The sequence below is a fragment of the Sminthopsis crassicaudata genome, chromosome 1 (genome assembly GCF_048593235.1).
Source record: "Sminthopsis crassicaudata isolate SCR6 chromosome 1, ASM4859323v1, whole genome shotgun sequence".
NCBI lineage: Eukaryota > Metazoa > Chordata > Mammalia > Dasyuromorphia > Dasyuridae > Sminthopsis > Sminthopsis crassicaudata.
In genome coordinates this window covers 512,043,310-512,066,373 of record NC_133617.1, presented here as the reverse complement: position 1 = coordinate 512,066,373, position 23,064 = coordinate 512,043,310, and the positions used below count along the sequence as shown (strand labels likewise).

The 23,064-nt window shown below is 34.4% G+C and overlaps 1 pseudogene; it reads left to right on the top strand.

The window, feature by feature from the left end:
* The first annotated feature begins 22,033 nt into the window (after positions 1-22,033).
* LOC141550687 (mitotic checkpoint protein BUB3 pseudogene) lies at positions 22,034-22,824 on the top strand (annotated as a pseudogene).
* The last annotated feature ends 240 nt before the right edge of the window (positions 22,825-23,064 follow it).

Sequence of the window (23,064 nt, the reverse complement as noted above, 5' to 3'; positions counted from 1 at the left end):
TGGTTTTGTTGTGATTTCACTTTGCTGATTGCTATTTTACTGACTTGATTTTCCGTCTTCTTTTTAATCAATTTAGCTAAAGATTTATCTGTTTTATTAGTGTTTGAAATATTTTTTAGTGTTTTTTGGAGGAGGGAGATTGGTTTCTACTTTATCCTCTTCTTGATATTTCCTCTTTTGTACTTAGATTTATACATTGACTTTCTAACTTTTATTTATTTATTTATTTATCTATTTATCTATCTATTTATCTATCTATTCATTCATTCATTTATTTATTTATTTATTTGTTTGTTTGTTTGTTTGTTTATTTATTTTTTTCCCTGAGGCTGGGGTTAAGTGACTTGCCCAGGGTCACACAGCTAGGAAGTGTTAAGTGTCTGAGACCAGATTTGAACTCAGGACCTCCTGAATTTCAAGGCTGGTGCTCCATCCACTGCGCCACCTAGCTGCCCCTGACTTTCTAACTTTTAAAATAAATTTTTATATGTTTGTAAAGATATGATTTCCTCCTATTGAATGCTTTAGGCACTTACAAGAAATTTTGCTATATTATTTCATTTTCTTTCACATAGTTATTAATTGTTCCTATGATTTGTTTTTTGATCTGCTCATTACTTAGGATGCCATTGTTAAGTCTCCATTTGGATTCAGTCTCCTAAAATTGAAAGCTTATAGTTCTAAGAAACTTATATGCCTCTGGAACTGCAAGTATACATACATGGATTATTGAGTTTATTTATTAGTATAAATGTTGGAAAAGCTCATTACTAGCAGAAAACAATCTGATTGTTTTAATAGTAATCTACCTGTTTTCTTCTGTCTTCTCTAGAAACAATTAACTCAACTTTTTTAGTATCTCAAATTATATTCATATGAAATATCATGTTCCTTTACTGCTTTTTCAATTCCATTTCACCTAAATAAACTATGATAATATTGATGATTCACCAAGGCTCTTACAATCTAGAAATATAATAAGGAATTTCCACCAAAGGATATGATGTTATTGTCCAAAAATATAATATTTGAATAGTGTTCTGTATTCAAGGTATTATCCTAGAGACCATCAAGGTGACAGTTTTGACTAAAGTTTCAGAAATCAGAAAGCTTTAATTCCTTTTGTATAAATTTAAAAGGGGTGTTAAGGAGATTTCCTATAACCTAAAAACACATTATAAAGTTATTTTTAATCAGTCTGATAGGATTACAGGGCTTTATTCTGTTTAAAGGAAAGGTATTTATACTTCATCCTTTTAGGAGGTATGAAGAAATTCCCTTATTATCTTAAAAGTATTATATAGAGTCTTGATTTTTGTATCAAAGCAATTGGCAGCATACAGGAAATATCTAGTGGCTGGCTGAGAGAATCAGTCATGGTTCTTGGGCCTATATATAAAAGCAAACCAGTTCACACTCATTAAATTGAGATGCAAAAAAGGAAAATGACAGATGCTGGAGGAGAGGTAGGAAAACAGGATACTGTTACACCATTGATGGAACTCTGAACAAGTTCAATCATTCTGGAAAGCAATTTGGATCTATGCCCCCCAAAACTATTAAACTACATAATCTTAGACCCAATGATACTGCTATTAGATCTATATTCCAAAGAGATCAAAGAAAGAAGAAAAAGGGTCCAAAAATACAAAAATATTTTTTAGCAGTTCTTTTCTGATAGCAAAGAATTGGAAACTGAAGGTATACTCATAAATTGAGAACAAGTTGCAGTATATGAAGATAATAAAATACTATTATTCTATAAGAAATAATGAAGGGAATGGTTTCAGAAATATCTGAGAGACTTATAAACTGATTCAAGGTAAAATGAGCAAAACCAGGAGAAAATTTATACACTAATGGCAATATTGTAAAGATAATAAACTTTGAAATATTTAGTAATTGATTAACACAATGACTGACCATAATTCCAAAGGACTCATGATGAAATATGTTATCCATTTTTAGAAAGAGAACTTCTGCACTCAGTGCAGATTGAAGCAAGTTTTCTTCTATTTCTTTTTCTTTGAAAATGTGAAATTTTGTTTTGTATATTTGTATAAATTTGTAATGGATTTTATTTTTCTTGAATTTTCAATGAGTGTGATAGAGGGAAAGGATAAGGAAAAATTTTGGAGCTGAAAACAAAGTTTAAAAAATTAATTTAAAATAATTTCAATTAATTAATTAATTAATTTAAAAAATAAGCCAGCCATTCTTTGTCTGTTAATTCTTCCCACTGACATTATATATTTAAGAGGAGAATGTACCTCAAGTTTTTAGGAGAATAATTATGTCTCCTGAATGGCAAGAATAAAGATAAATGTATAGTAGGGATTAAAAGTTGTATTTTAGAAGTGTAGACTCACAGAGTACCTTGAACCAAGATTAATGGTCCCCTAAGAAATCTAGCTTGAAATTCTGAGTTGGGAGAGGATAAAAGGAAAGAGAGAAAACTAAACATGTATAAGAGAAAAATTCATGAAGACTCTAGGAGATATTTTCTCTCCACCCCTAACAAGATTAATCAGTCAAGATCTATTGTCCATAAAAAAGAGAATCAGGTATGACAGTATATGTTATAGAATCTTTGCATTGGAAAGAAACTTAAAAAAACATCCAATCCATCCCTAACAGATACATAAATGTTCCCTATAGCATTTCTGATAAGAGTCAATCCAACACTTGTATAAAGACATCTGATGATGGGAAACAATATTTTATAAGGCAGCACATTGCAATTTTGGACAGCTGTAATTGTTATAAAGTTCTTCCTTATCCTGAGCTGAAATATATGTCACTGTTGTTTTCATTGCTCCTAATCTACCTATTTGGTAAAAAAGCAAGAGTAGATTGGATGTATCTGAAGAAAAGAATACATGTTCTTTTTATTGGGGTCACAAATACAGATTGTCCTTGAATAAATAAATGTTCCTCTTGGTATTATATTAGTAATCTTTGTAATTTTTTCATTCTTGTGAGCACATTAATGTTCTACTTATCTGTGAGTCAGACTTCTGGGAACTTCAACCATGTGGAACTTAATTGCTAACCAGAAAGTAAATTTTAAAAGTGGGGGAGGGACTCTGAGTAGGAAAAATGGATTTTACAAAGGATATACACTTTATTTACCAATGTATTACGTGCAACAAATTTTATTAGGGTTTGCCCCTAGAGAATTTTATTTTTTATAATGTTAAGGCAAGTATTTATTAAATATTCATAGGATCATAGATTTTGAACTGAAATAGACTTTAAAGAACTTTCTAGTTCAGCCTCTTCACTTTACCTAGGAAGAAACTGAGATTTACAGAGGTAAAATGACACTGTGCTAGATCTGAGATATGGACTCTGATCCATTGACTCTAAACATAGTACTCTTTCTATCTCATCATGCTGTCCCCTACCTGTCAATGTCATTCTTCATAAAAATATCAGAAGGGAACAGGAAAACTTTTGCAATCTGTCCACATTTTTACAATATCACAATTCACTGAAAAAATATATAGTAAATATGAAATTTTAATACTTGCAAAGATATCTGTCAACTGTCATGAAGGAAGAGATTTGGAAATAAAAGTCAAGAAGGGACACTTATAGATGGTCAATCAGTGAATCAATCAACCAATATTTATTAAGTGTAGGTCTTGCAGCGGATAGAATGGCAGGTCTAGAGTCAGGAAATCTGACTTGAAATCTGGCCTCAAGCACTTCCTAGCTGTGTGTTCCTGGGCAAGTCATCTAGCCCTATTTGCCTCAGTTTCCATAATTTAAAATGAGCTGGAGAAAAATTGGCAAAATAGTATCTTTGCCAACAAAACTCCAAATAGGGTCATAAAAAGGCAGATATGACTGAAAAATTAAGTTTAAGACACTGGAAATGATGATCTTGAAATGCTTTTCATTGAGGATGATATTGTGCTAGTTATGCCAATCTCTTATACATTGTAGATCCCCTTAAATCTCTTTAAAGAGTGTGGCCTAATTGTTTACCTAGGGGGAAAAATGAATGAAGGAATGCCTATTGCCCAGATTCTGATATGTAATTAAATAGGGAATCTACATAAGGTCCTAAATGGCTGCAAGTCATAGGATATTATAGTCTTCAAAGAAATGAAGTTAAAGATCACTCAAGGGCAATGGAGAGATAAATAATCAGTATGCAACTAATTCTGGCCTCAGACCCTAGCTGTGTGACCCTAGGCAAGTCACTTAACCCTCCTTGCCTCAATTTCCTCATCTGTAAAATGAGCTGGAGAAGGAATGGTAAATTGTTCCAGTATATTTGCCAAGAAATGTATGAGCCATCCAAGCATTCTGGAGAATTTGTATATAATGCCCAAAGGGCTATCAAACTGCATACCCTTTAACATGTGCAAAAATGTTTGTAGTAGTTCTTTTTGTGGTAATAAAGAATTGGAAAATGAATAGATGTCCATCAATTGGAGAATATCTGAATATATGATGTTAATGGAATATTATTAGTTCTACAAAAAAATGATGAACAAATTGATTTTAGAAAGGTATGGAAAGATTTACAGGAACTGATGCTGAATGAAACAAACAGAACTAGGAATACATTGTACACAATAACAGTAAGGATGTGTGATGATCAATTATGAAAGACTTGGTTCTTCTCAATGGTTCAGTGATACAAGAAAATCCCAATAATTTGAATAGAGAGAGAACTATGGACATTGAAAGTAAATCAATACATGCTACATTCACCTTTTTTCCCTTTCTTCTTCTGTTTTTTTTTTCTCTCATGGTTTTTCCCTTTTTGTTCTGATTTTTCTCTTCCAATATGATTTATATATATACATATATATTTATATACATATACATATATATTATATATATGTATATATGTATTTTTAAAAATGAATGTATAAGTATAACCACACACACAAAAAAGAAATGTATGAGCTAAAAAAAAAAAAAGGGGGAAATTGGGAAGCTGGTCATTTAGCAAGAGAAAAGGGAACAATTGATGAGCAGCTTATGTGCTCCATTATTGTACTTTCATGATACTAAGAGAAAAGAGGAAGAGATGAAAAATATATGTTGCTGACTAAAACATATCCACAGGACCAGAAGAATTGAGATTTAGATAGCATAGTGATGAGGAAAAGAAAAAAAGGAAAAAATGAATTTGGGAAAAACTCATGGAAGCACTTAATCCTATGCTTGCAACTGAAGGATAAACCCTGTTATAATTAAAAGAGAACAAAATGTGACAAAACAACAGTAATTTAAGGCACACTGAATAAGCCAAGGAATTAAAGTTATCTGCATAATTCTGATTCTGATTTTAATTCTAATTCTGAATGTTTTTAAAAAGAAAAAAAAAGTTCATCTCTAAAGGTTTAGCAGTCAATAAACATTTGACCTTCCTCATTCTCCCTATGAGAAATATATCTAAGCAGTATAGTTCCTTTTTTGCTATATGGGAAAACCATGTAATAACATGTTACCCAAGAGACAAAAACAAAACAAAACAAAACCAATGAAGATTCTAGAAATAACTCCTTTCTTCAGCTCTTTTCCCATGTTTATAACCAAAATGTGAAATCATAAATAGAAAGATCACTTTGAAAACAGAACCCTTTATGTAATTAGAAAAAATGGAAATGGAGAGAGAATAAAAGCTCAAATTTAGAGAGAAATTAGAAGGAAAAGAAGCCTTTATTTTTTATCTGTGTGAAAATGAAATCAATAATAATTATCTACATACAAAGAAAATAATTCTTCAAAAATAAAATATATGATTAAAGGAAATTATCTGTACAGAGGGGAGAAACAGACAGAGAGAAGCAGAAAGAGAGACAGACACAGTCTGAGACAGAGAGAAGAGAGGGGAGGACAGGAGGAAAGAGAGATAGATAGAGATATATAGGAAAAGCCAGAGAGAAAGGGAAAAGGAGAGAGAGTGGGGAGGGGGGAGAGAGAGACAGAGAGACATAGAGACAGAGACAGACAAAGATAGAGACAGAGATATAAAGACAGAGAGAGAGAGAGAGAGAGAGAGAGAGAGAGAGAGAGAGAGAGAGAGAGAGAGAGAGAGAGAGAAAAGGAGAGAGAGAGAAATGGAGACAAAGAGAAAACAAAGAGAAAGATGGTGAGGAAGAGAGAGAGAGAGGGAGAAAAAAGAGAGAAACAGAGAGAGAGAGAGAGAGAGAGAGAGAGAGAGAGAGAGAGAGAGAGAGAGAGAGAGAGAGAGAGAGAGAGAGAAATGGAGACAAAGAGAAAGATGGTGAGGAAGAGAGAGAGAGAGGGAGAAAAAAGAGAGAAACAGAGAGAGAGAGAGAGAGAGAGAGAGAGAGAGAGAGAGAGAGAGAGAGAGAGAGAGAGAGAGAGAGAGGGAGAGAGGAGAGAGAGAGAGAGAAAAGGAGAGAGAGAGAGAGAAAAGGAGAGAGAGAGAGAAAAGGAGAGAGAGAGAGAAGAAAAGGAGAGAGAGAGAGAAGAAAGCAGGAGGGAGGGAAGAAAGCAGGAGGGAGGGAAGTAGGGAGGAATAGAAAAACATTTATCAAATCTTTAGTATATGGCAGACACTGCATTAAGTGCTAAGGACACAAATAAATACAGCCAAGCAAGACAGTCCCTAAGAAGGAGCTAACATTCTTATGAGAAAACAACATATGAAGAAGAGCTGGGAAGAGATAGATGTGAAAAGGGAGGGACACAAAATTTGAATTATAGTGTGTAGATGGCAGTGTTGGCTAAGATAAGGGAAAAACTCAACTCTCTGAGCCCAGCAACTTAGGGATAGAGTTCAAGATTTTGCTGGGGAGATAAGAACAAAGAACTTGTTTGGGCAGTATGGTAAAGAAATGGACAAGATATAGAAATTAAAGACTAGCCACAATATGATACCAGCAAAGAGATAATGGATAAATGGAGAGTGCATACTTGAATGAAATAAAAATGTTTTGTTTATGTTGATAATAACAGAGTTGATGATAATAATAGTTGCCATTTAAAAAAAATGTTTTTAAATTTAACTTGCACTTTATATATCTTATCCTATTTGAGCCCCACAAAAACCCTATGAAGTAAGTACTAAATTTTAATTTACATTTTTAAAATGAAGAAAATGAGACAGAGATGAAATGATCTGCCATCATTACATAGCTTGGAAGAGTCAAAACTGACACTGCCTGCTTATCACTCTAAAAATGCATTAAAGCAAAGGCCAAAGTCCAAAATTTGTAATGATCCATCTTCCCCTTCAAAACAGTTTTATTTGTTATATAAACAAAACTAAAACAACTATATATGTAATTATATATATAAAACAACTAAATTCAATTTTTAAAAAATAATCAGAACTTTGTTGTTCATTTGTTTCAGTCACGTAATGATTTTGTGACTCTATTTGAGGTTTTTTGGAAAAAAATTTTAAATGGTTGCCATTTCCTTCTTGAGCTCATTTTGCAGATGAGGAAACTGAGGCAAATAAAGTTAAGTGACTTCTCCAAGAAGTTAGTAAGTGGCTGAAATTAAATTAAAACTCAGGAAGACGAGTCTTATTGACTTCAGGCCTGGCACATTATTTGCTGTGCCACTTATGTGCCCATCTGAATTTGCTTGGAAAATAAAATTTTAAAACATGAAACATAAAATAACAAATTTGTTTGCCTTTACTTAATAAACATTCAAACTTTCATTTAGTACTAAATATTTTGCTTTATATAGTTTTAATAGGTTCAGTATCAAACTTTTCCTAGGATTCTGCAGATAAGAATGAACAAATTAGAAATTTAGAAGAAGGGAGTGGAAGCACTAAGGGGCAGTATTGATTGCAATACCTTGGGGGATCATAGACCCTTCCTGAATAAGGACCAGAGTACAGACCAATAGAGCAATGATCATGTTTCTCTCCATTTCATACCATGTTGGAAGCACCCCACAATCCTTATAACTAACTTTGAAAAGACAGTGCAGAAAAAGTCTGAAGCTTGAGATAGAGCCCCGTTCTAATTATGTTAGGAACAGAGTCCAACAAAAACATAAAATTCCAAAGAATAAGATGAAAAAATGAGCAAATATCAACATAATTTCAAGCACTAAAGAAACCATTCAATATCATTAAACTATAGTCACGATCACACAAAACTTAACAATTACAACATTAAAGAAGCAGAAGACATGGGATATGGTATTCTGCAAGGCAAAAGAGCTGGGATTACAACCAAGAAGCACCTACACAGCAAAACTAAGCATTATGTTTGCAAGAGAAAAATAAATATTTAGTGAAATAAAGGACTTTCAAGCATTCCTGATGAAAAGACTTTCAAGTATGAGACTCAAGAGAACCACAAAAAGGTAAACATAAAAGAGAAATAACAAAGTCAATACAGTTAAACCGTACCTTTCTATAAGGCAAGATAATACCTATGTCTACTAAGAACATTACCATTATCAGGGCAGTTAGGAGGATTTTACATAGAAACAGGGTGCAGAATGAATTGATTATGTTGGAATGATGTTAAATAAAAGGAATAGGCAGGTAAGAGGGATTCCCTAATAGAATAAAGAAAATATATATACAATCTCAATTGGGAAGAAAATTGTGTCTTATTCAACAGTGATGTAGAGTAAGGGGCTAGGAAAGAAGGAAGTTGACAAAAGGGAGGGCAACTAAAAAGAGGCAGTGGTCAGAAACAAAGTAGACTTTAAAGAAGGGAAATGATAAAAAAAAAAAGAATAAAAAAGTAAAAAGAAGAAAATAGAATGGAGGGAAATGCAAAGTTAGTGATCATAACTGTGAATATTAATGGGATGTACTTATCCATAAAATGTAAATTGATAACAGAATGAATTAGAAACCAGAATCCATATATTTAAAACAGAGAGAAACACACCCAGGATTAAATTCAGGGCTGGAGCAGAACTGATTATGTTTCAGGTGAAGTAAAAAAGGCAAAGGTAACAAAATGATCTCATACAAAACAAAAACAGAACTACATCAAAAGAAATAAGCAGGGAAACTATGTTGCTAAAAGGAACCTTAGACAATGAAGTAATATTAATGCTAAATACAAAAGGACCAAATGGGATGGCAACCAAATTCTTAAAGGAAAACTTAAATGAATTATAGGAAGAAAATGGATAATGTAGGAGAAAATACAGGAGTGAAATGGATAAATATTTACAAAAAACATAAATTGCCCAGGTTAACACACGAGGAAATAGAACTTTTAATTATCTTTATCTTATAAAAGGAAATTGAACAATTGAGCTCCCTTATGAAAAATCCCTAGGACATCATGGATTCATAAGTGAATTCTACCAAACACTGAATAAACAATTAATTCTAATATTATTTGAAAAAAAATAAATAAAGAATCATACCAAAGTAATTTCATGACATAAATATAGTTTTGATACCTAAGCCTTGGAAAGCAAAAATAAAGAAAACTAGAGAACAATTTCCTTAACGAATATCAAAGCAAAAATTTATTTTTTTTCCTAGTAAATTTATTTTTTAATACACATTGCTTTATTATGTTGGGAGAGAAAAGTCAGAGCAAAAGGGAAAAGCCATGAGAGAAGTAAAAAAACAGATAAAGCAAAAGTTCTGAATAAAATAGTAGCAAGAAGATTATAGCAATATATCACAAAGACCATATATGATGACCAAGTGGGATTTATGCCAGGTATCAATATAATTGATCATATCAATAATAGTAACAAAAAACCACATGATTTTACTCAATAGATGCAGAAAAAAATCTTTGATGAAATGCACCACTTTATTTCTATTTAAAACACACACTCATGTGTGCATACACATACATGAAAACGTAAGAATCAGTGGAATCTTTCTTAAAATGACAAATAGTATCTATCTAAAACCAAGAACAAGCATCTATAATGGGGATAAATTTGAAACCTTCTCATAAGATTAGAAATGATTTCTGAATGATTTATTCAGTGTAAGATAAGAAATGTTAGTTACAGCAATAGAACAAAGAAATAGAAATTGAAGGAATACCAATAGGCAATGTGGAAACAAAACTATTACTCTTTGCAGATAATATGATGGTTTACTTAGAAAATTCTCAAGAATTAACTAAAAAACTAGCAGGAACAATTAACAACTTCAGTAAAGTTGCAGTCTATAAAGTTACCCATATAAATTCATCAGCATTTTATATATACTACCAATATATCTAGTAGAAGAAATAGAAATTCTATTTAAAACTGCCAACGATATAAAATTCTTGGGAGTTTTTTTGCTAAGACAAAGCTAGGGATTATATGAACAAAATTACAAAATATTTTCATATAAAAGAAGCCAAATCTAAACAACTAGAGAAATAATAATTTCCGATATAATAAAAATCACAATTCCACCTAGGTTAATTTACTTATGTAGTGTCATATTGATCAGTGAACAGTAACAAAGAAAATTATATGAACTGTTATGTGTCAGGATTTCATCCACCATAGATTACCATTGAGATGTTAAAAGGTGGACAAAAGATTGAAAAAGTAGAACAGTCTAACCTGCTTTTCAGCAACTATTGGATTTTCAATCACCTCATCTCCATTCCTTTTTTCTTCTCTCCCTGAGACAATTCGGGTTAAGTGACTTGCCCAGGGTCACACAGCTAGAAAGTGTTAAGTGTCTGACATCAGATTTGAACTGGGGTCCTTTTGACTTCAGGGCTGGTACTTTATCCACTGTGCCATCTAGCTGCCCCAGTGTTGTTGTTTTTAATAAAAATGTTCATTTTAAAAATACAGCATGTATGTCCAACACTTAACACAGAGATGGTGAATCTGCACTGTGAGCTTAGTTGTAGATTAATACTTAGATATGTAATACCAATATCATTCTTGACATCAGTTTTGTGACATCAGTTACAAAATCTTAATTAACACTGTTTTTACTTTCATGTAGCAACCATACCAATTCACTCCTCATCTCTCAGGAAAATTTGAAAGCTCAGTTCAAGCTCTATGCCATTTATATTACCTTTTCTGCTTTTCTTAGCTTCCAATGCCATCATCCTGAAATTAACTTGCATATACATAGTAGGTGCTTAATAAATGTTCCCTTTCTTTTCCCCATATCCACTCTGTGTAGATGGTCCTTGACCAGACCATGCTCCCTGTATAAGGAGGGTTACTACATCTGGTATAGGGACTTGCTAAGCCCTTTTAGGGCTGCTCATCCACCTTTGATATTTACCTGTCACGAAACTTGCCCTTCCGGCTCCAGGAAGCTGGCAGCAGCCACACCTTGTTAAACCATCTCAGAAAATAGACTAAACCAGGTTGAAGGTAACAGAGGGGTTTCAAACCTATCAGAGATTTTTGCACATTTGGGTCCTTTTCCCTTTTTTATTATCTCTTTGAGATACAGACCCTGTTGGATCAAAGGGAATGTATACTTTCCAAATGTTTGAGTAAACATCCCTCTTAACTCACTGACTGGAATGGGCAGATGTAAATGATTTGTTCCAGTGGCAATGAAGGTACCTGGCTCTATGGAGTGATTAGAGTTGGTCAAACACTAAAGACCTTAAATTCATCTACTGCACCTGGACCACTACCAGTTGTCCTGTCCTGCCTCACTTAAATCCAATTTGAGAATGAGTAAAGACATCACCCGGCAGCATTCATTCTCTCTGAAAACAAAAGACAAACAAGAGCTAAACCCAGGCCAACTTCTGGGTTACATCTCACTATCTTTCCATCATCTCACCCCACCATGAATCAACTCAGCATCCCTGTGGCTCCCCAGATAGAAACTTTCTACTTGTCCATCATGAACCTATATGTGCTCCTTCCTCCTATTAGAATGTAAGCGCCAGAGGACAAAATTCACTTTTGTATTTGTAATACATGGCATTTACCAGAGTGCTTGCCACATCTAAATATTTAATAAATACTTTACTATCCATTCGTTCATTCATGACAAAGGAATGAGGATCCTTCTTCCAAAAAGTATAGAGAGCAGGGAGAATGTATGGTTTTAAAAGTTTTCTTGACACCTTTTGTTTTTTTTATTTGAATCTCTATTGCCCACCTCTATCATTCTCCTTTGTCTTACACAGAGTTAAACAAAACCATATGACCTTTGAAAGCTACATATCCAACAGTCTTCACCTGTCATCATCCACATCCTGAAAGGAAGGAGGGATGTTTCATGATTTGTCTGCTAGAACCTAAATCAGCCATTGTCTTTCAGCTGAATTTTAGAGCAGAGAAAAATCTATAAGTGAATGTTAAATGTTTATCTTTCTATTATCCATGTTTAAGTATTGTCGTTATCCACATTTAAAGCATAGCTTCTTGCTGTTCCTTGCATGAGATATCTCCCAACTCTGGGCATTTTTACTGGTTGTCCTCCATACCTGGAACTCTCTCCTTCCTTATTTCTTTCTTCTGGCCTCCCTGTTAGCTTCAAATTCCTGTTAAAATTCTGCCTTCTACAAGAAGCTTTCCCCCATCTCCATTAATGCTAATACCTTCCCTTTGCTGGATATCTTCAATTTGTCCTGGATATATCTTTCTGTACATAGTTCTTTTCATGTTGTTTCCTTGTTAAACTAGGCTGTGATAAGAAAAGTCAATCAGTGGAATAAGTTAGGTACACAGGACAAAAAAGTCAATGACTCTAGTAATCTAGTGTTTGATAAACTAGGCTGTAAACTAGAGAGCAGAGACTCTTGCCTTTCTTTATTTTTAATTTATTTTTTAGCATATTATCTTTTTTATTATTATAGCTTTTATGTACAAAACATATTCATGGGTAATTTTTCAACACTGACCCTTGCAAAAACTTCTGTTTCAACTTCTCCCCTCCTTCCTTCCACCCCCTCCCCTAGATGACTGGTAGTCCCATACATGTTAAATATGTTAAAAGTATATATTAAATACAAAATATGTATACATATTTACACAGTTATCTTATTCCACAAGAAAGATCAGATTTAGAAAAAAAAGTAAAAATAACTTGAGAAAAAAAAACAAAATGCAAATAAATAATAACAGAAAGAGTGGAAATGTTATGTGGTGGTCCACACTCATTTCCCAGTGTTCTTTATCTGGGTGTAGCTGATTCTGTTCATTACAGATCAATTGGAACTAATTTGGATCCTCTCATTGCCGAAGAGGGCCACGTCCATCAGAATTGATCATCATATAGTACTGTTGTTGAAGTATATAATGATCTCCTGGTTCTGCTCATTTTCATTCAGCATCAGTTCAAGTCTCTCCAAGCCTGCTGGTCATTCCTTATAGAACAATAATATTCCATAGCATTCATATATCACAATTTATTCAGCCATTATCCAATTGGTGGGCATCCATTCAATTTCCATTTTCTAGCCACTATGAAAAGGGTTGCCACAAACATTCTTGCACATACAGGTCCCTTTCCATTCTTTAAGATCTTTTTGGGATAATAAATCCAGTAGTAACACTGATGGATCAAAGGGTATGCACAGTTTGATAATTTTTTGAGCATAGTTCCAAATTGCTTTCCAAAATGGTTGGATCTGTTCACAACTCCATCAACAATATATCAGTGTCCCAGTTTTCCCACATCCCCTCCAATATTCATCATTACCTTTTTCTGCCATTTTAGCCAATCTGACAGATGGTAGCAGCATTTCAGAGATGTCTTAATTTGCATTTCTCTGATCAATAATGATTTGGAACATCTTTTCATATGGCTAGAAATAGTTTCAATTTCATCATCTAAAAATTGTCTGTTGTTGATATCCTTAGACCATTTATCAATTGGAGAATGGCTTGATTTCTTATAAATTAGAGTCAGTTCTGTATATATTTTGGAGATAAGGCCTTTATTAGAACCTTTAGCTGTAAAAATATTTTCCCAGTTTATTGCTTCCCTTCTAATCCTGTCTGCATTAGTTTTATTTGTACAAAAGCTTTTTAACTTAATATAATAAAAATTTTCTATTTTGTGATCAATAATGATCTCTAGTTCTTCTTTGGTCACAAATTCCTTCCTCTTCCTCAGGTCTGAGAAGCAAACGATCCTATGTTCTTCTAATTTATTTATAATCTCATTCTTTAAGCCTAGATCATGAACCCATTTTGACCTTATCTTGGTATATAGCATTAAATATGGGTCAATGCTTAGTTTCTGCCATATTAATTTCTAATTTTACCAGTAATTTTTATCAAGTAATGAATTCTTATCCCAAAAGCTGGGGTCTTTGGATTTGTCAAACACTTGATTATTAAAATTATTTACTATTTTGTCCTGTGAAGCTAACTTATTCCACTGATCAACTCATCTATTTCTTAGCCAATAACAAATGGTTTTGGTGACCACTGCCTATAATATAGTTTTAGATCTAGTACAGCTAGGCCACCTTCATTTGATTTTTTTTTTAAATTAGTTCCTTTGAAATTCTTGACCTTTTGTTCTTCCAGATGAATTTTGTTGTCATTTTTTTCTAGGTCATTAAAATAGCTTTTGGGGAGTCTGATTGGTATAGCACTAAATAAATATATTAGTTTAGGTAGTATTGTCATCTTTATTATATTTGCTTGATCTATCCAGGAGCACTTAATATTTTTCCAGTTGTTTAGATCTGACTTTTATTTGTGTGGAAAGTGTTTTGTAATTTTGCTCATATAGTTCCTGACTTTCCTTTGGCAGATTCCCAAATATTTTATATTATCGACAGTTATTTTTTTCTTTCTTTTTTTTTTTTTTTGGAGGCTGGGGTTAAGTGACTTGCCCAGGGTCACACAGCTAGGAAGTGTTAAGTGTCTGAGACCAGATTTGAACCCTGGTCCTCCTGAGTTCAAGGCTGGTGCTCTATCCACTGCGCCACCTAGCTGCCCCTATCGACAGTTATTTTTAATGGAATTTCTCTTTATATCTCTTGCTGTTGGATTTTGTTAGTGATGTATAAAAATGCTGATGATTTATGTGGATTTATTTTGTATCCTGCAACTTTGCTAAAGTTATGAAGTATTTCTAATAGCTTTTTAGTAGAATCTTTGGGATTTTCTAAGTATACCATCATATCATCTGCAAAGAGGGATAATTTGATTTCCTCATTACCTACTCTAATTCCTTTAATCTCTTGCTCAACTCTCATTGCTGAAGCTAGAATTTCTAATACAATATTGAATAGTAATGATGATAGTAGGCAACCTTGTTTCACTCCTGCTTTTATTAGGAATGGTTCTAGTTTGTCACCATTACATATGATTCTTGCCTTTCTTTATCCTTAGCATAGTGCCTGGCACATAGCAGGTACTTAATAAATGCTTGTTGACTGAGTGATGTATGAATTTTCTCCTAAAAAAGAAGATATTGAGTTTAAAACAATTCTTGTCTAGGTTATTAGAGTTCATGAAATATTCTTTTTGAAAAACAGGAGAATTACGTCAATGTGAAAACAAAGAAAAAAAAATCTGAAGTGTGTGGGGTGGGGAATAGTGATCTATGACAGTATATTGAAAGGTTGAAGGAGAAAGGGGAAGAAAAAAGAAAGAAGGACCATTGAACACTTAGAACTAAGTGTTAGTGTTGTTTTCCCACATGTGATATGAGAATGTCATTAAATGGCATAAAGAGAGGCAAAATCTTTAACCTCATTTCTCCCCATACTTCTCCAAGGATGATTTTAATTCCTGCCAAGAGAGGAAGCAGGAACTTGGGATTAGTGGCCACCACTCTAATCTCCTCAGATTATTCAATGTTGTTAGTCTAGGGGATATGATTGCCAAGAGGGAAAGTAGGAAGTTGGAACCAGTGGCCACCACTCTAATCTCCTCAGATTATTTAATAGTGTTAGTCTAAGGGATATGATTCTTAATAGACTTTTATTTTTCCAAATAAATGCAAAGATAGTTTCCAACATTCACCTTTGCAAAATCTTGTATTCCAAATTTTTCTCCCTCCATTACTCCCTCTTAAAGACAGCAAGTAACTCAATATAGGTAAAATATGTACAATTCTTCTAAACACATTTCCATCATGCTGTGCAAGAAAAATCAGATCAAAAGATGAAAGAAACAAATATGAGAAAGAAAAAAGCAAGCAAGCAAACAAACAACAACAATAAAGGTAAAAATACTGTACTTTGATTCATATTCTCTCTCTGAATGTGAATGGCTCTTTCCATCACAAGTCTATTGGAACTGTTTTGAATCACCTCACTGTTGAAAAGAGCCAAGTCCATCACAGTGGATCATCACATTGTTGCTGTGTATAATATTTTCTTGATTCTACTCACTTCACTTAGCATCAAATATTCATGTAAATCTTCTTAGGCTTTTCTGAAATCAGCCCGCTTATCATTTCTTATAGAAAAATAATATTTTGTTGCATTCATACACAATAACTTATTCAGCCTTCCCCAACTAATGGACATTCACTCAATTTCCATTTTCTTGCCACTACAAAAAGGGCTGCTATAAACACTTTTGCACATTTGGGTCCTTTTCTCTTTTACTGATCTTTTTGGGATACAGACCCAAAAGAGACACTGTTGGATCAAAGGATATATACAATTTCAAATTTGCTTTTCAGAATGGTTGTATCAGTTCACAACTCCATTAGCAATATATTAGTGTTCCAATTTTCCCACACAGGGAAAATGATTTTTAAGCTCAATTTCAAGCTATTTCATTAATGATAGGGAATAACCCCAAATTTTATATCCAAGGCATGCCCCCTTTCCCACCAAATACCAATTCCACAATGAACTTACATAGCATTTAGCCAAGAAAACCATTTATCCAAATTGATGGTAAAAGAGAAGTCAGACATAGTATATATATATAATATACATATATATGATAACATATGACAGACAATACAGAGTAAAGGTTCTGACGTATCAGGAGTAAAATAGGTTAACCAAGAAAGAGAATCCTAGATCTCACCCAATGGGAAGTTCCCCCGAAGTTTCTAATGTAGCATGCTAGGGAGAGAGACATGATGGAGATTGCCAGCTCCTGAAATAAAGGCTTCTTCCCAGAGCCCTTTCTTCCAGCAATCTGGGTTGGTACCTGCCATTTTCTCTCTTGAAGCTGGAAGCCAGAAGCATGTGAAGAGACTTCAGAATTCAAAGAGATATGAAGCTTGAAGACAACCAAAAAGTTCTTCTTTCTCCTGCTTTCTCCAGCATCACTTTGCCTCTTATATCTTATATCCATCAATAAGGAAAGAGTCCTCTGCCCATGGTCTTTGGGACTGGGGTTTCACAGATATAATGCTTTTCCCAGAGAGAAAAAAGTAGATACTTGATTAAGAAAGCTTTATGGATTTTGTTGGTTAAGGTCAAAGGAAAAAAAGATTAATTCTGGGTCCTAATGATTCCAATGAGGTGCATTGTACTAGCAATTTGTTGATACTATAATAATCGCTGCCTTCCTGGGCATGTATCCAAGATGTGAGTGAGAACAATTCTTAAGACCTGTCAAACTTGATGACTCCTGGTGATTCATGCAAGTGCAAATAGTACTGCTGGAAGCAATCTAAAAAGCATTGCTAATGGTTATAAAGTCCTGGACAAGAAACTTGAGATATTAGAAGTAGGTACTATTTTTATCACTACTACTACTCCAAGGCAAAAGAGAAAGACAGATTTGGGGAATGAGCAACTGGTTCAGGAGATGGTGTCTGAAAATGATATTTAGATTTCTATAACATAGCATCAAATATAGAAATGCCAGGCCATTATATGGGGATGAAATTCAAGGACTTTTCAGACTATATTTTATTGGATTTTTGAAAATCTAATATGTAAAAAACATTAAGAAGAAAACTATTTACTTTATCCACTTAGTCAGGTAACACTGAGAGAGATTCTTTTTTTAAATTCTTTTTTTAAAATTCAAATTCTTAAGAGTCCAGACTAAAACCCATGACCTCAGATGTCCACATCTAGATGCACAAAACATGAGACAAAAGCAAGGAGGACATATTTTAACTGGACAATTTTGACTACATAAGTATCACCTAGACTTGGTATATTGGGACCTATTATTGGAAAAGTAGACTATTCAAAAGGAACTAGAAAGGAAAAAAATACAACTGGGCACAGAATAACATGGTATATTAGTGTTGCAGATCTCAAAGACTTCCAGGGAACCATCTCTTAAGGTCAAAAGTTAGATGTTGCATGAAAATCTGTGCTCCCTTTATCCTTAGTTCTTCTGCCTCTCTCCCCTCACTCCCATTAGAAATGGGCAGGGTTACAATTCACACCTGGGCTAGTTCTTTCTTTTTTAGTTTCTTCTAATTTCCCCCTGAAGTCATAACCTCAATCCTCATCCCAATGACTCATTCTTTTTTGGGGGGGGAGGGGAATTTTTTTCTTTTTTTAATAGTATTTTATCTTTCCAAATACATGCAAAGATAGTTTTGAACATTCATCTTTGCAAAATCTTGTGTTCTAATTTTTTTTCCTCTCTTTCCCTCACAAGCAATATGACATAGATTAAACTTGTGCAATTCTTCTAAATATATTTCCACATTCATCATGCTGTACAAGAAAAGATAGATCAAAAGAGAAAAAAACACAAGAAAGGAAAAAAAACAAGCAAATAACAACAAAAGGTGAAAATACTATATTTTGATCCATATTCAGTCTCCATAGTTCTCTGTGGAGGTGGATGGCACTTTTCATTACAAGTCTATTGAAATTATCTTGAATCACTGTACTGTTGAAAAGTCAATGGCTCATTCCTTCAGGAGAAATCTAAATGAGCCTTGAATTTAAAATACAAGATTCTTTTCAGAAGTTATAAAATTATTCATAAAACAAAACTGATTCCATAGTCTTACAAGTGGAGTGCCATCTAGCATTGGCTGGGTGGTGCACTGGGTAGATTGCCTCATCTGGAGTCAAGAAGACTTGACTTCAAATCTAACCCTAGACACTTAGTAGCTGTGTAACCCTGAGTGAATCATTTACCTTCTAAATGCCTCAGTTTCTTCAACTGTAAAATGGTGACCATAACAGAACCTACCTTGAAGGATTGTTGTAAGAATCAGATAAGATAGTACTTGTAAAGCATTTAGCATAGTGCCTGACACATAGCAAATGCTATATAATAAAATGTATTTTAATATTATATCAACATATAATATTATCATTATATACTAAAAATAAATATTATAAATAATAATATTATAATTATTCTCATATTTTCCTATTGTCCTCCCTCATGAGCAACAATTGATTGTTCTAACTTTGTTGTCAGCAGATCCTTGAGTAACCCAAAAAACTCAAATGCTGCCAAAACCAGTTTAAAATATAACTAGGAAATGTGTAGTAAAATAAATAAAAACGTAGTACAAAATATATTACAACATGATAGGATAAAAATTATCTGGGGATCTCTTGATAGGTACCAGTCTTGGTACTGGTACAAGATCTCTTGACTGGCACTAGTACCAGTCAGAACAATCAACAACACAGAGATATGGTGGGAAGGGGAGTTTATTATACTCAGAGCACAGGCCTTATTGTATGCAAAAACATCAATGAGTCTTGAGGAGCAGTGTTAGCAATTTGATCTAGGTTTTGGTGGGATGTTCAAGGAGGACTAACATCTCTGGTGTGAGGGCTTGCTGAGCCATTTCCAGGGCTGCTCATCTACCTTCGGGGTCCACCTGGCACCTAGCACCTCGCACTTCTGGTTCCAGCAACTGTAGCATGTACAATGGCCACCCTCCAGTAAACCATCAAGACAAATGGGCTAAACCTGGTTGAGAGTAACTGAAGAACCTCAAATCCATTGGTGAGCTGAGGGAGGGGGTCTACCCCAAGCATATGAATGGTGGAATGGGCAGGTGAAAACAATTTTTTTCAATGGCCATGAAGGCAGCTGAAGTAGACTCTGTGGGACCCTTAGAGCTTGGTCAGACATTCAAAGGGGAAAGGTTGTCCACTCCATCCTAGGTCATCACTAGTTGTTCTGACTTTCTACATTGGACTTTGATGACTGGAATAGAGAATTAAACTGACAACTTTGTGCAATAGTGCCTCACTTAAATCCAATTTGAGGATGTTAAAATATCCCCTGCGATGGTCAGTGGTCTCCTTTGAAAATGAAAGACAAATAAAATAACATAGATTTTGGTTATATAAATAAAATGGGTACAAGGGAATTTTACAGGAAACAGAAGGATAAGGATTTGTACCTTAAAGAATAGCTTAAGGGGAAATAGATAATAAAATAGAAACTAGCTAGTAAACCAGAGTATGAGTTGACATCTCAAGCTGGAATTTGCAGAGAAGAAACTGATTAGTTAATTCCAGATCTCAACTTTATTTTTCAGACTTTAGCTAGCTAAGTAACCTGTTCATCTTAAGTAAGTGGCAGTAATAAAATTGAGCCTAAAATTTTCTTATCACAACAGATGTTTATTTGTTGTTTGGTAAGTCAATGTTTGGCTTGTGAAGATCCATTTCTATTTAAGTTTTACACCATAGTTATAAAGGGATAGAACAATTCCAGGTACCGTCATCTTTCTCTCTAGAGAAGAACTGTCTTTCACACATATATACCTAATATTGTTTGGTGTTAATTACATGAGATGATTTTGGCAACTCCAAAAATTTCCATTTGGCCCTACCCACTGTAACGTTCAAGGGTAACTAGGTGGTTCAGCTGTGGGTCCAGAGTCAGGAATAACTGAGTTCAAATCTGATCTAGACACTTACTAGCAGTGTGATCCTGGGCAATTCCTGTTTACCTCAATTTCTTCATCTTTAAAATGAACTGGAGAAGGAAATGGCTGACCCTTCTAGTGGCTCAAGGGGTCACAAAGAGTCTTATCCCTCCCCTCCATAGTATGCCTTCTATTACCTCCCCTGGAGGATCCAAATTGGACAGGTTCAGGGCAAACTTCAGGCTATCCTAAAAGGCTCTTTCTCTGTGATGAAATTTCCTGTACACTTCTATTAGCATCCTTATTGGCTGTCAGTTGCTTTCTTGTCCACTCCATGCTTCAGCAAGCACCTCCAAAGCTTCCCTTTAGGAAGTGTTATTGCTCTTTGCCCACCTGGCAAGATCCCAGCCCCAAACCACAGCTATCCCAGCCTCCTACTCAAATCTCACTAGCTGATCATCCTATGTCTATATAGTCATATGGAAGGAATGACACAGCTGAAATCTGAAATTATTCACAAGGCAGGATCTTTATTAACAGCTCCCCAAGCAGGCTGTTCAGAAGGTGTGACAGGACATGGAGGTAGGGGGAAGTGAGACGTGGACTAGTGATGCATAAATTCAGTCTAACAAACCCATTTCTTCTAGGAATATTACAATGTCAGATCCCTGCTGGGGAGTCAACAGCTTTAGCCATTCATCTTTTTGGATCCAGTTGCAAATAAGTTCCCATCTCAGGCACCTAAAAAGGGACAAAGGGTGGTACCCTTCTGGATTCTCTTAAGAATTTAGCTGGCTTTGAAATAATAAATCCTCAGAGAGTTCCCAAGCCTATGAAATTCAGAAGTAGAAAGAGTCTCTGCGTTGACTCCATGATATCAAATTGCTCTTGTGATTCATCAGGGTTCCATTTGAACCTCTGCTACAACCCACCCATTTTATTGGTGGTGAACACCAACTCACATTATTTCTGCTCCCTTAGTGGAGAAAATTACCTTCTTCCCAGGATAATACCTGGCATTTTTTTTTTTTATCATTGTTAAGAGTTCCTAAGCCTTTTCTTCATTTCCACTCTAATTCTTTTTTTCTCATGTCTCTGATTCCAGTGTGATTCAGCAAAACTAAAAAAAAAAATTGAATCAAAAATCATACAGAAAGTTCAAATTTGTGATGTGATAGTCCCTAGTTCCATCAGGAGAAATTCCTTCCCTTACCAGCCAGCAACTCCATTAGCTACTCCTTGGTTTGAATGTGATAAGTCTTCTGATACTGATAACACAACTTCTACTGGCCAACAACCAGGGAATGCTGGACTTGGTGCTTTCCATACTCTCCTGGGCAGCTTTCTTCAGCATGCACTGAGCTAATTGTTTCATATAATCAGGAGCTTGCTGCAGGTGCCATGCAACACATTGATGCCATTTTCAACTGTGTTTTCTATGATCCCACACATCCTTGGAGTGGGGGATTAGATCATAAGTTGAAAATGCATGACTTAAATACTAATCAAGAAAGTCTTGTTGAAACCCATGATGCACCTATTAGATATTTTGAATATTGTCCAGAAGTGAATGTTATGGTTACTGGAATTTGGGATCAAACACTTAAATTGATCCCAGAACACCTTGTAATGCAGTTACCTTTTCCCAGTCAGAAAAGATTTACATATTCTCTGCAACTGGTGACAGATTAATTGCAGGGATAGCTGGATGGAAAGTGTTGGTATGGGATTTAAGGAATAAGGGCTATGTGCATTATAGTCTAAAACACCAGACTTATTGCATAGGAGCATTTCCAAAGAAGCAGGGCTATATGTTAAGTTCTATTGAAGGCCAAATGGCAGTTCACTATTTGGACGCAAGTCCTGAGGTACAGAAGAAGAAATGTGCATTCAAATATCACAGACTAAAAGAAAATAATATTAAGCAGATTTATCCTGTCAATGCCATTTCCTTTCATTTGCTACAGGTGGAGCTCATGGATTTGTTAATAATTGAGATCCATTCAACAAGGAATGATTGTGCCTATTCCACTGTAACTCTTAGCATAATATCACTTGCCTTTAGTAATGATGGGACCACACTTACAATAGCATCATCATATATGTATGGAATGGATAACACTGAACATCCTGAAGATGGTGTCTTTATTCACAAAGTGATAGATGCAGAAACAAAACTCAAGTCTACTTAATCTAATTATTTTGTGGAAGTGTGGCTTCTCTGTGCAAAGTTTTTGTGTGCTTCCTACAAAAGATTCTTGTCCCTAAGGGATAATTTTTTTTTAATTTTTATTTATAAATTTTTTTGACAGTATATATGCATGAGTAATTTTTTTGTAACATTATCTCTTGTATTCATTTTTCCAAATTTTCCCCTCCCTCCCTCTACTCCCTCCCCTAGATGACAGGCAATCCCATACATTTTACATGTG